This window comes from Chiloscyllium plagiosum, chromosome 4, assembly GCF_004010195.1.
Source record: "Chiloscyllium plagiosum isolate BGI_BamShark_2017 chromosome 4, ASM401019v2, whole genome shotgun sequence".
Classification (NCBI taxonomy): Eukaryota; Metazoa; Chordata; class Chondrichthyes; order Orectolobiformes; family Hemiscylliidae; genus Chiloscyllium; species Chiloscyllium plagiosum.
The window spans coordinates 81,912,051-81,925,117 of NC_057713.1; the positions used below are offsets into that span (position 1 = coordinate 81,912,051).

Below are 13,067 nucleotides of genomic sequence, written 5' to 3' on the forward strand. Positions count from 1 at the left end.
TGAAACTTGAAAGGGTTCAGAAAAGATTTACAAGGATGCTGCCAGGGTTGGAGGATTTGAGCTACAGGGAGAGGCTGAACAGGCTGGGGCTGTTTTCCCTGGAGTGTCGGAGGCTGAGGTTTACAAAATTATGAGAGGCATGGATAGGATAAATAGACAAAGTCTTTTCCCTGGGGTGGGGGAGTCCAGAACTAGAGGGCATAGGTTTAGGTTGAGAGGGGAAAGATATATAAGAGACCTAAGGGGCAACTTTTTCACGCAGACTGTGGTACGTGTGTGGAATGAGCTGCCAGAGGACGTGGTGGAGGCTGTTACAATTGCAACATTTATGAGGCATTTGGATGGGTATATGAATAGGAAGGGTTTGGAGGGATATGGGCCCGGTTTTGACAGGTGGGACTAGATTGGGTTGGGATATCTGGTCGGCATGGACAGGTTGGACCGAAGGGTCTGTTTCCATGCTGTACACTTCTATGACTCTATGACTCTAAAGAGTTTTGTCAGACAAAAGTTTCACAGTCTGTACAAAGGCACTAAATATTTGTTACATCAATGGTACTACTGAACTCTCAGCTGCCATACAGACCTCTTAATAAATGCTGCAGTTTATGGTACTTAAATATATCTGAAGCTCAATCTCATGCTGATCCACCCCTGCACCTTCACCCCCACCCATTCTCAATTACAATTCTTCAAGCACAAAACGTAGTGTAATTATGGCAAAGAAAAGACCCAATTGTCTTGTATCATTGAAGGAAAACGAAGTGCAAGAACCTGAAATGATAATTGAAATATTGTGCTTGAAAAATTACCTTAACATCATATGCAAAATGTAAAATCAACTTGTTCCCTTTTTCAATGACATCTGGTTCTTTTACAACTTCAATTTGGCAGCAGAGAAAAAATAAAATCCATAATTTGCTGTGACCTATCATGCACTCTTACCCAATCTGTCCCTTTACTCTCAGTTCAATCTCACTTTCACTTTAGTCTGAAGGGTCACTGCACCTGAAACATTAACTCAGATTTCTCTCCACAGATGCTGCCAGAAAAATTGTTTTTCCAGCAATTTCTGTTTTTGTTTCTAATTTCCAGCATCCCCAGTTCTTTCGAATTTCATGATAGTCAATGGTACAGAACTCTGGTAGCCAAATAAAATTGCACTCTCAGGTTTTCAGTCCTTGCATCACCAGAAAGCAATCATGACCAGAATTAGGAATAAGGACCAACTTTAATCAACATGTTTAGTTCCATTGCTTTTACTGCCATTAAAAATTGCAACAAGCCAAAGAAAGGCTTGGGTGAAATTCTAAGACCACCTAGGTTTAAATGGTTCACAACGGTTGAAAAATGTGGTTGTTGAAAAACACAGCAGGCCAGGCAGCATCCGAGGAGCAGGAGAATCGACGTTTTGGGCATAAGCGCTTCTTGGATGCTGCCTGGCCTGCTGTGTTTTTCTAGCACCACATTTTTCAACTCTGGTCTCCAGCATCTGCAATCCTCACTTTCTCCGGTTCACTATGGGCCAGGTGACAAAATTTAATCAAAACATTACTCTTTCAACTTGTTCAAAAATCATACAATCCTGTCTAATATCTTCAAAGATTTTTTGAGATCATAAAAAATGCATTTAAAAGAAGGACTGAGTAAAGGGTCTCGCAACACCAACATGATGCTCAACGCAGTACCAAAAAACATGCCATCACATTCCATCATAACTCAGTATAATATCGATTGCACTGTGCTAATCTTTATTTTACAATATTTTGCTTCATCCAGACAGTGTTTGACTTTGCTATATGATGCCTTTTTTGTATCTTATTTAAAGAACTAGCAACATTTTATAGACTATTACCAAAAAACATCAATCCAATAAGGTAAAAAAGTTTTTAAAATCAATGTTTATCGAGAAAGCAATGCCAAATTCCATAAAATGTAAGAACTTGTTGAGTTCACACTTTGCACAAAACCAGCCATCTTAAGAAAAAAGCCAGCTGTTGTTTGGGAAAATATAATAGGAAATGTGACATCTGGAATTGTTCCAAGGCAGATTCTTCCCTCTCCTAGAATTTGAAACAAATCCTCCTCCACAAAAATGTAATACTTCACAAACTACTGTCAAAGCCCTCAGATCTGCAAGCACTTGTTTTTAGCATCAGTGCCACATCCTGTTCGGTACTGACCCAACACCAGAAGTACTGGTGTTGGGTCAGTACCGAATACATATTTAAGATTAAACTTTATTACAGCAAGAATACTTGGAAGTGGAATGAAAGTCAGCCAAAGATTGAAAGTAAAAATAAGTCTTCCTTACACTGCTTAAAATCTGAAAGGTGGGGTCTGGCTTGTCAGTTCTCTTCAGTCATTGAAAAAACCAGTACAACAGCAGTCATAGGATGTTTGAGCATCTATGTATAGAATTTTTTTATATCCATTATGCAATATGCTGAATGGTAACGTCACCAGAGAGCCAGAGGTTAAATAAGAAAGCTTTACATCAAATCTGGAAATCTGCTAGGTCTAAATAGGTCGATGATGTGGAGGTGCCAGTGTTGAACTCGGGTGGACAAAGTTAAAAATCACACCAGGTTATAGACTAAGTTTATTTGGAACTATAAGTTTTCGGAGCACTCATCCTTCATCAGCTGGCTAGTTACCTGACAAAGGAGCAATGCTCCGAAAGCTTGTACTTCCAAATAAATCTTTCGGACTATAACCTGGTATGATTTTTAACTGAATAGGTCCAATGCAACTAATAAGCACAACTCTCCAGGTACATGCTAATTAAAACATAGCCAGTAACATGTTACTTTATAGTACATGAAAATCTGCAAAGCGGCACAATCTCAAAATACACATTTCCTGAAAGATGTTTAAACCATTACAACCCTAGAGTGAATTATTAGCCATGCATAATTGTGCTCCCACCAACATAAATTAATAAAATATGCATGAATGCTCAGAGTTAAGGTGGAACATATTTAGTTGTAATCTTAGCAAATCATACTTTGACTGTACATTAGGTCAAGTGCACTTCCACTCCCCTCCGTGATCCCCTGCCCACATCAAATCTTGAGCTTTAGACCGATTAGAAGCGTCGAATGCACTCCATGCTATTTAACAAATAAATCACGCTTCCACGACACAACTTTTTTTCAATTTTAAACCATGTGATTTAAAAGGACATTCACGGTTTGTCAGAAGCAACAGATCACTGGCGGAAAATGTAAACATTCTGCGTGAACTTCGCCCCGTGCAGTTTCTAATTTTGTTACCAAGTCTTTTCCGAAGAGAAATTAAAAAAGAGAGACAGGAAAAAACAAATCTCGTTTCAGGTGCTGCAAATATTTGGAACGTATGCACCCAGATTCCCAAACAAGTTCATTCAAAAGAAAAAAACAGTCCTGGCAATATTCCATGACTTATCCCTTCCAACATCTGTTTCTACTTTACCCTATTGTGAATGGGGCGGGGGAAGGAAGTAGAAAAGATGAGAAAAGAATTCAAGATTGCAGCCCCCAGCACAGTGTCTGGGAAAGAAGGAGGAAGGGGGAAGGGAGTATGTTTGCACCCAATAGCCGTCCCAGAGAGTACGAGTATCCTCCTTCGGGACCCGGACTGTAATGATCCAGACACCAACCGTTTTACATTCCTGGAGAGGGAGAGGGGGGCCTTGCCCAAGCCAGAGAGGGTCTGAACGATCCAGCGAAAGAAACCCAGACACAGGCCACTCGGATCAGCCCTTGTCTACTCCCGTCCCTCCCCAATCTAAATTCTGCATTCGCCTCCACTCTGGCCCGATTCCTTCCAGCTCACACTCACCAACTGAAGTCTCAGACGCTCGCAGACAGCCCGTCGGTCCCTCCGTCTGTCTATCTGTCCACCGCCTCGCAGAGTTCCCTGAATTCCCTCCTCCGAGATCACCAGCCCCACCCCCACACACACAGCCCGCCGCTCCACCCACTCCGCACCTTCTGCTGACGCGTGCGCGCACCACCGCGGTCTGCGCGTGCTTGCTCGGCTGTACACGATGTTCGAACTGATTTGGAGCTGAAATGTCCTTTCTGCACGAATCGAGCAGGGAGGGACGGTTTGCCCTGCTGCATTTCTTAGGAGTGCGCGCAGGGCTAGGCTGTTTACTCACGCGCGAAGAATGCGTAGTTGTTCACCCGGGAGGGAGGGGTCAGACTGGGAGCGGTACAGCTTCATCGCTCTCCATTCTTGTTTTAAAATGGATGATCCTTCCCGGAACCGTACATACAGGTTAACTTGTCATGGGGTGAAATGAGGGTAAATCAGTCACAAACGTCGTAGTGAATTATTTAATTTCTTTTCGGCCGTTTAAATATCGCGTTTCTAGAAAATTGTCTACTTCGGTTTTATTTTAAATCGCTGACAACTGCAAAGAAAGAAGGAAATTACATTTATATAGCATCTTTTGCGACACCTCAAAGTGCTTCGCTGGTCAATGAGTACTTTTTGTACTCCAAACATTTTTTTTTAATACAAAAGTCAGGATGAGGGACAAACGGCGGGCTGCATAAAGTTTGAGACTATGCAGACCCTTTAGTCCAATTTGTCCATGCCGATCAGATATCCTAAACTAATCTCGTCCCATCTGCCAACATTTGGCCCACATCTTAACCCTTCCTATTCATATACCCATCCTTATGCTTTTTAACCGTTTAATTGCACCAGCCTTCACCACTTCCTCTGGCAGCTCTTTCTATACATGCACCACCCACTGTGAAAAAGTTGCCCGTCAGATTCTTTTTGAATCTTTTCCCCTCTCACTTTAAACCTATGCCTTCTAGTTTGGGATTCCCGCTCCTAGGGAAAAGACCTTGTCTATTTTCCCTATCCATGTGCCTCATGATTTCAAATATTTCCACTCAATTTCCTAAACTCCAGTGAAAAAAGTCCCAGCTTATCCAGCCACTCCTTTTAACTCAAAGCCTCTAATCCTGGTAACGTCCTTCTAGGTCTTTTCTGTACCCTGTCCAATTTAATAATATCCTTCCCATAGCAGGGTGACACAGTGCTTCAAAAGTGGCATCACCAACGTCATGTACAACTGCAACATTGATGGTTCAGCTCCTAAACTCAGTGGTCTGAGCAAGTGTTCCAAACACCTCCTTTGCCACTCTATCTGTCTGTGACATAACTTTGAATGAATTATGTACCTGAACGCCTAGATCTCTGTTATACAACACTTCCCAGGGCCAGACCATTTACTGCGTAAGTCTTGCCCTTGTTGCAACACTTCACATTTATCTAAATTATACTCCACCTGCCACTCCTCAGCCCATTTGATCAAGATCGCTTTGTAATTTTAGATATCCTTCCTCATTGTCAACTAGATCACCAATTTTGGTGTCACCCACAAACTAACTTACCATGCTTCCTATATTCCCATCCAAATCATTTATATAAATGAACATCAGTGGACTGAGTCTCTCAACCATTGGTGACTGTACCTTCAATTATTAAGTCCAAGACTTGGCATTCTTTCCTTACCTCTCTGCTTTCCTTCTGTAAGACTACCTTAATTGTTGGCAGATCTGCTGGTTGTCTTGATGCTATTCTTGATTTTGTAATGTTCCAATGAAGCATCTCAGGATGTTTTATTACATTAAAGATGCTGTATTTCTTTTTGCAATTGATAACAAATTACACATAAAATGAAGGTAGATGATTTGGATTACCCAAGAGCCACAGTCAACCTTTTAATCAATCTTATAGAAGACTCACCCAAAGGATGTCAGACAGGACTGAGAGCTTCTCAAATTAGTAACTTGGTAAATTATTTGGAAATATATTTTGCAACTGAGAGAACTGAATTCTCCAAAGCCTCTAAATAGTGTGAAGTTTAACAAGTTAAGTAAATGTAATGGGGGAGAGGAAGAACAGGTCCAGACAGTAACTGTAAGTACTGTGTCTTTCACTATTTTAAAGGTGTGATACAAGTTAGGGTTTTTTTTTTAAATAAGAGCTACAGAAGTAGATCTGAAAGGAAAACACAGGTTAATGGTGCAGTGGAGCAAAACGAAGATGAAAGAGCAGATGATAAAAGGGGAACCTCCCAAAATAGTTAAAATTAAATAATACCTGAGGGAAAAAAAGGTAAATCAAAACAGTTGAGGGAAATTAAAATTTAAAGAAATACCTGACATTTTCAAGGTAAACCAAAAGCATAAGGAAGGTATTACAGAAAAGCTGAAAGAATATAAGATGAATTTGTGGAAGCACGTTTGCTATCTGATGTTCACAAATGAGGGAGTGGAAGCTATTCCATTATGATGTATTCCCGTGAATGATCCCAGTGCTGAAGGCTGTTGTGGCAATATGGAATTATAATGTAGTGGAAATATCAGCAGTCACATATCACTGCTTGCCTAATCCTGGTTTCTGATTTTTGTTTCTCTATCTGGGTATTTGGATAAACCTAACTGATGACTTACTCTTCCGATTTCTATCAGATCTAAGATTCTGCTTCCTGCAACCCTTATGAGGCTTATCTGCCTCATCTAGTTTAGATGCATTTCTATTGTTGTTGAAATGTTTCTTAGAATTTTTTTGCCTGATTAATGTATTTATTGATTGATACTTGTCCTTGTTTTCAAATATTTCCATGTTCTCTCTTTTCCCGCCCCCAATCTCCATTAATATCCTCCAGCCCTACAATCCTCTGATCTACCTATGCTCCCCTAATTCCCTTCACTATCCCCAATTTTAATGACTCCATTTTTTGTGGCAGCAGGTTTTTTTTAGATCAAATTTCTGAATGGGTGATTTTTTTCCATGATTTGTCATTCTTATCATAAAGCTAATGGGTTCTAACTACAGTTCATATTGGGCTGAGTCGACATGGAGGTGGCTTGCAGGTCAAAACATGGATAAGAACTTTTAAACATAACTTCCGTAGACTTCTCAAATCCAAACTGTGGTTCACAACTCTTCTGAGGGGTATAACCAATGAATCCTTGAGCAGTAGGCCCAACTCAATGAAAACTGCAGGCAGTGTGGCATGAAATACCAACCCTGAGATATGGAACTGACCAACTCCAAAGAACCAGGTATGGCCTGCTACCTACACCCTTAACTTGGACCAGCAAAACTTGCTGAGGCAAGGAACCCCAGGATCATATCCTGCCTGCTATTTTTAGATTGCCTGTCCTCATTAAGTCTCTACTCCAATTCAACTGGAGGCACAAAAATCTAGACGCAAGAGTCACAGAGGTTTGAGAAGGAAATTGCAAGAGTTTAGAGCCTTGATATTTGAAGGTACAGCAGCCAGTATTGGACCAATTTAAATTCACAATAGCTAATTGGCAGCACCAGAATTAGATGAGTACATATAGTCTCAAAGGGCTGTATCAGGATGGTTAAACTTTGGAGGGATTTGAAAACAAGGATCAGAATTTTAAAAGCAAGGTGTTGTTTGATCTGAAACCAAGGTGAATCAGAAAACACAAGAACAATAGATGAGTGGGATTCGCCTCCCCCTACCTTATCCCAGTTCCAACCTTCCAACTCGGCACCACCCTCATGACCTTTCCTCCCAGTCCATCCTCTTTCTATCCTATCCGTTCCACCCTCCTATCCGGCCTATCATTACCTCCATCTGCCTATTGCACTCTCAGCTACCTTCCCCCCCAGCCCCACCCCTCTCCCATTTATCTCTTTACCCCCTCGGCTCACAAGCCTCATTCCTGATGAACGGCCCTTGCCGGAAACGTTGATTCTCCTGCTCCTCAGATGCTGCCTGACCTGCTGTGCTTTTCCAGCAACACACTCTGCACTCTGAGGGCTTCAGCAGATGAATTGAGGCAGGAGCAGGAGTGGACAATGTTACAGTGGTGTAAATTGGTGGTCTTAGGAATGACATGGATATGTGGTGGCAGGTTATTTCTAAATATCTTGAGAAAACCAGTAACTCTGACAAAACAAGCATAACCCTAAATATGTTTTTAATAATCTTATGAAGTGGAAAACATTATGAGAAAAATCTGCAAAATGAAAAGATATTGGAGTATCTAGGATGCACATAAGAAATTTTGAAACTATAACCAAATGAAGAAAGCGAACTTGGAAAAATCTAATTGCAGTAGCTAAGTGTAAGAGTAAAAAAAAATTCAGTATCACTCCAGCAAGACAGCTGTCATTGAAACAGTAAGATAAAATGAAATGGGTTTAAAACTGAGGTTCCACAAATCATTCCACAAAATGTACACCATGAAAGGCATGGGCAATATGATCTTTCCAAACAAAGACACACCAAGTAAAATGAATGATTCTTAAAATGGGATGGAAATTTTATGTAAATTAATTAGCTCAAAACAAGTAAATGATTTGGGATAAATGATATCTCAGTATGGAAGGAAACTAGCAAAGAAATTTTTGAAGTACTGACAATTATTGTAAAGAAATCATTACATACTCGAGATATATGGGACCTGAAAACAACTGAATATGATTCCTTTTTCAGGAAAGTTGATAAACGGACACAAGAAAATGCTGAGACATTTTTCTTCCATCATGTAATCATAATAAAAGATCCTTACAAATAGAAATCATATCTGGAGTCAAACTGAGAATCATCCACAATTATGTAATAGCAATTAACATGTTCAGATGGGGAAGATTTTACCTGTAGAATATTGTCAATTTCATTAAGTGATAATCCAAGTGGGCTGTGGTAATCCCTATTACGTGATGTAGATATTTTCTGTTCAGAAATGGTTTTAGGAGCAAGTGGGACTTGATATTGGGCCCCCGTTTCAGAAATAAGGATATGACCGCTCAGCCACAAGAGTCCTTGTGTAACCTGACTTCTAAAAAGCTTTTGATAAAGTTACATGTAATGGACCAGACCAGACCTCCCAAAGTATATTATGGAGATAGACTAGACCCTAACTTTTATATATTTTAAAAGGCAAGTGGAAGGTGTTATGTTCCAGATATGCTTCGATTAGTCCACTGCTAAGCTTTGATCAAAACAGACTTTATACTTGCAAAACAGTTAAAATACAACAAAAAGAAGAAATGCCATAACTCTGTTAAAATACTTAACAAGATAATGTACTATTTAACCACTAATCATCAATGTTCCAATACAGGCAGTATCCCATAAACACACCCTTGGTAAAGTCAATTCAGCAATATAATGATTATTCTCATGTCTGTCTCCAGTCCAGTACAAAGGAACACTGAAATAAACAACGTGCCCCTTTTGATTTTAAGAGGAAGCCTCTCTGTTTCAGGCTTCACTGTAGCAGCAGAAAACTCAAGCTTTCAGCTGCAGCAGCCAGCTAAAGGCACCAACTAACCAAAAGCAAAAGCAAAACCAAAATCGTCTCAGTCTCTGAGTGAGTCAAACTCTGCCGACTGTCTCTCTTTTTAAATAAGAAATGACTTGAAGCTGTTTACCAATTGCCTATTGCAGGAGAATTCCAGCAACACTGTAACAACACTCCTCTGCAAGAGAAACAGGACAGAACACGTCTCTTAAAGGCACTGTATATTAACACAAACAAAAAATTAGTATCAAATTCTAAACTGTGGACATTCAGGGTAAACATGAAGAATGGATGAGAAATCGATTTGAGGTTAAAAGAAGATAAGCATGTTAGAGGGAAGAAGTATTGTTGCATTTATATGACACCTTTCACAACAATAGAATATTCTAAAACTGCAAACAATGAACTATTTTTGTCAGTTATGTCAGTTTGAGGAGTGGTGAAGAAGGTACTATATGCATTGTCTCACACTCAATGCTGGGACCACAATAATCTTTCGTTTGTAGAAAAACCTGGATTCGGAATCTCAGTGATGAGCCATCAATCTTGCAGATGATATTAAATTGGAGATGCAGTTAAAGAGATAGTTTAGAAATGACAGAATGTAACAGATAGATATGAAAGTGGGCAAAACAATCATACTCAGAATTTAGAGACAACAATTGCAAAGTAATGTGCATAGAATATTTGTACTGTCCTTTCTTTTTCCTGTGAACCATAGAGTCATAGAGCTGTACAGCATGGAACCAGACCCTTCGGTCCAACTTATGCATGCCGACCAGATATCCTAAATAAATCTAGTCCCATTTGCCAGCATTTAGTTCATATCCTCTAAACGCTTCCTATTCATATACCCATACCTTTTAAATGTTGTAGTTGTACCAGCCTCCAAAATGTCTACTGGCAGCTCATTCCATACATGCACCACCTTCTGTGTGAAAAAGTTGTCCCTTAGGTCCTTTTACATCTTTCTCTTCTCACCTTAAACTTATGCCCTCTAGTTCTGGACTCCACTACCCCAGGGAAAATACCTTGTCTCTTGACCCTATCCATGTCCTTCAGGATTTTATAAACCTCCATAAGGTCACCTGTCAGCCTCCAACACTCCAGGGAAAATGGCCCCTGCCTATTTAGCTTCTCCCTATAGCTCAAAGCCTCCGACCCTGGCAACATCCTTGGAAATCTTTTCTGAACCCTTTCCAGTTTCACAGCATCCTTCCAATAGCAGGGAGACCAGAATTGCATGCAATATTTTAAAAGTGGCCTAACGAATGGCCTTTACAATGAAGGCAAGCATCCCTAATGCCTTTTTCACTGTCCTGTCTACCTGTGACTCCACTTTCAAGGAACAATGAACTTGTACTCCAAGGTCTCTATGTTGGTGTTGAATTAACTGAGAGTGAAGCTGGATGAGACCTGGGGATTTTAGTAGATTTGGTACATTCAACCATGACAGAAATTAGCAGGGGAATGTTGGAACTATATTGCTGAATCATTACAATAAACATCAGAGAAGGTAAAAGGTCACAACCACCTTAACTGTTGTATCTGGTTCTGGTTGCCAAGAACAGGAATCAGTCTAGTGCAAAAGCTAGTACAGAGAAGAATCATGAGGCTAAACATTATTCTCAAAGATCTGAGTTATAGAGTCATATAGCCCAGAAACAGAAGCTTTGGTCCAACTCATCCATGCAGACCAGGTATCCCAAATTTAACAATTCCCATCTGCCTGCATTTGGTCCATATTCCTCTAATCTTTCCTTTTCAGGTACCTGTCCAAATGTCTTTTAAATGTTGTAATTGTACCCACTTCTACCACTTCCTCTGGCAGTTCATTCTGTACACGTATCACCCTCTGTCTGAAAAATTGCTCCACAGGTCCCCATTAAATTTTTCACCCTTTCATCCTAAACCTATACCTTCTTGTTTTGGAATCCTCTATCCTGGGAAAATACCTTGGCTATTCATTTTATCTTTTTCCCTCATGATTTTACAAATGTCTGTCAAGTCACTATCAGCCTCTGACACTCCAGGGGAAAACAGTCCCAGGCTATTCAGCCTCTCCTTATAACTCAAACCCTGCAGTCCCAGCAACATCCTTGTAAATGTTTTTCTGCACCTTTTCTAGTTTAACAAAGTCCTTCCTATAGCAAGGTGACTAGAATTGTACTCGATGCTCTGACCAATGAAGGTAAGTGTTCTTCTTCACTACCATGGCTACATGCATCGCAACTTTCAAGAAACTATGAACCTGACCCCTAGGTCCTTCTGTTCAACAACCTCCTCAGGGTCCTACCATTAATTGTATAAGTCCTGCCCTGGTTTGACTTATCAAACTACAACACCTCACATTTGTCTGAATTAAATTCTATCTACCACTTCTTAGCCCATTTGCACATCTGATCAAGATCTTTGTATTCTTAGATAACCTTTTTCACAGTCCATTATACCACCAATTTTGGTGTCATTCGCAAACTTACTAACCATACCTCCTATATTCCCATCCAAATTGTTCATATAAATGACGAACAACAGTAGACCCATCACTGATCCTTGTGGTACACAACTGATTGCAGGCCTCCAATTCAAATAACAACGTTCTACCACCACGCTCTGTCTCCTATCTTTTGTATCCAATTAGCTTTCTCTCCCTGAATCCCATATGATCTCATCTTCCTAACCAATCTATCATGTCAAAGGCCTTGCTAAAGTCCATGTAGACGATGTCTACTCTTCTGCTTTCATCTATCTTCTTGATAACCTCTTCAAAAACCTCAATCAAATTTGTGAGACACAATTTCTCACATACACAGCCGTGTTGACTATCATTAACCAGTCCTTGCCTTTCCAAATGCACATAAATCCTATTCCCTTCCAATAACTTACCCACCACTCACATTAGGCTCATGGGTCTTTCCTTCCCAGCCCAATATTAGCCTCCCTCCACACTTCCGACACTTTATCCATGTGTTAAAAATACTTCACCCAAGCACTCTCATCTCTGAGGCAGACAAAGGGATATAGAATTTGGTTTGCGGTTGAACTCGATTCTATTTGCAAAATATTCCCTATTAAAAAACATCATGTGAGCATTTCCCAAATTCCCACAACATATTATCTAAGTATCATGAGCAATGGGTAGAGGAACTTAATGTTTCAACCTGGGACAAGGCACGTTAGAGGTGATCTTACTATAAGAATAAAGATATAAAAATATCTTTGAGGGGCTGTTGTGGCACAGTAGTAGCATCCCTACCTCTGGGACAGGAGGCTTGGTTTCAAGTGCTAACCTGCTCCAGATGTGTACCACATCTGAACATAACGATTGGAAATATCTTTCAAAAAAGATTGACCTGCTTTACTGTTTTAAGTTAAACTTTGAGGACACGGGTACAAACTAGGAAAAGGTGTCGTTATGACTAAGCACACAAATAGTGAATAAACTTGTAGATCGATTAATACAGGGAAAAGTAGAGGAATAAGATTTTTTTTGAAAAAGTGAATAAGACTTTACTATGTCTTTGAAAGTATAAATTATCAATGAAGCAGTTATTATCCATAATCATCCTTTAACCTTGTGAATACTTATAGAATCACATGCCAGGAATATCCCATCTGTGATAAAAAATTGTATAAATAACATATCTGCTAATTTACTAGTCAAATATGTCAATTTGTTAAATTAAAATGAATCACATTTACATCATTGGATTAACTTTGAATCCGTCAGGTATGTCAGTTCTTTTCTCACGTTCAACAAGTAGCAAA

General features: G+C 39.9%; 1 protein-coding gene and 1 long non-coding RNA gene across 6 annotated transcripts in view; one reads left to right on the forward strand and one right to left on the reverse strand.

Annotated features, from left to right (window-relative positions):
• The window catches only part of rnf19a (ring finger protein 19A, RBR E3 ubiquitin protein ligase), a 74,352-nt gene extending 70,188 nt beyond the window's left edge, over positions 1–4,164 (reverse strand). For 2 of the 5 annotated variants that reach the window (XM_043688493.1, XM_043688489.1), the window contains exon 1: positions 3,823–3,922. The gene's annotated coding sequence lies outside the window, so the exon portion shown is untranslated. Of the gene's footprint in view, positions 1–3,640; positions 3,742–3,822; positions 3,923–4,144 lie in introns of those variants that run through there. The other 3 variants (XM_043688492.1, XM_043688490.1, XM_043688491.1) reach the window with 3 other exon arrangements.
• Positions 4,165–4,208: 44 nt separating this feature from the next.
• Positions 4,209–13,067, forward strand: part of LOC122549151 — a 30,318-nt gene continuing 21,459 nt past the window's right edge. The window contains exon 1 of the long non-coding RNA XR_006311431.1: positions 4,209–4,290. This is a non-coding gene — a long non-coding RNA (uncharacterized LOC122549151). The remainder of the gene's footprint in view (positions 4,291–13,067) is intronic.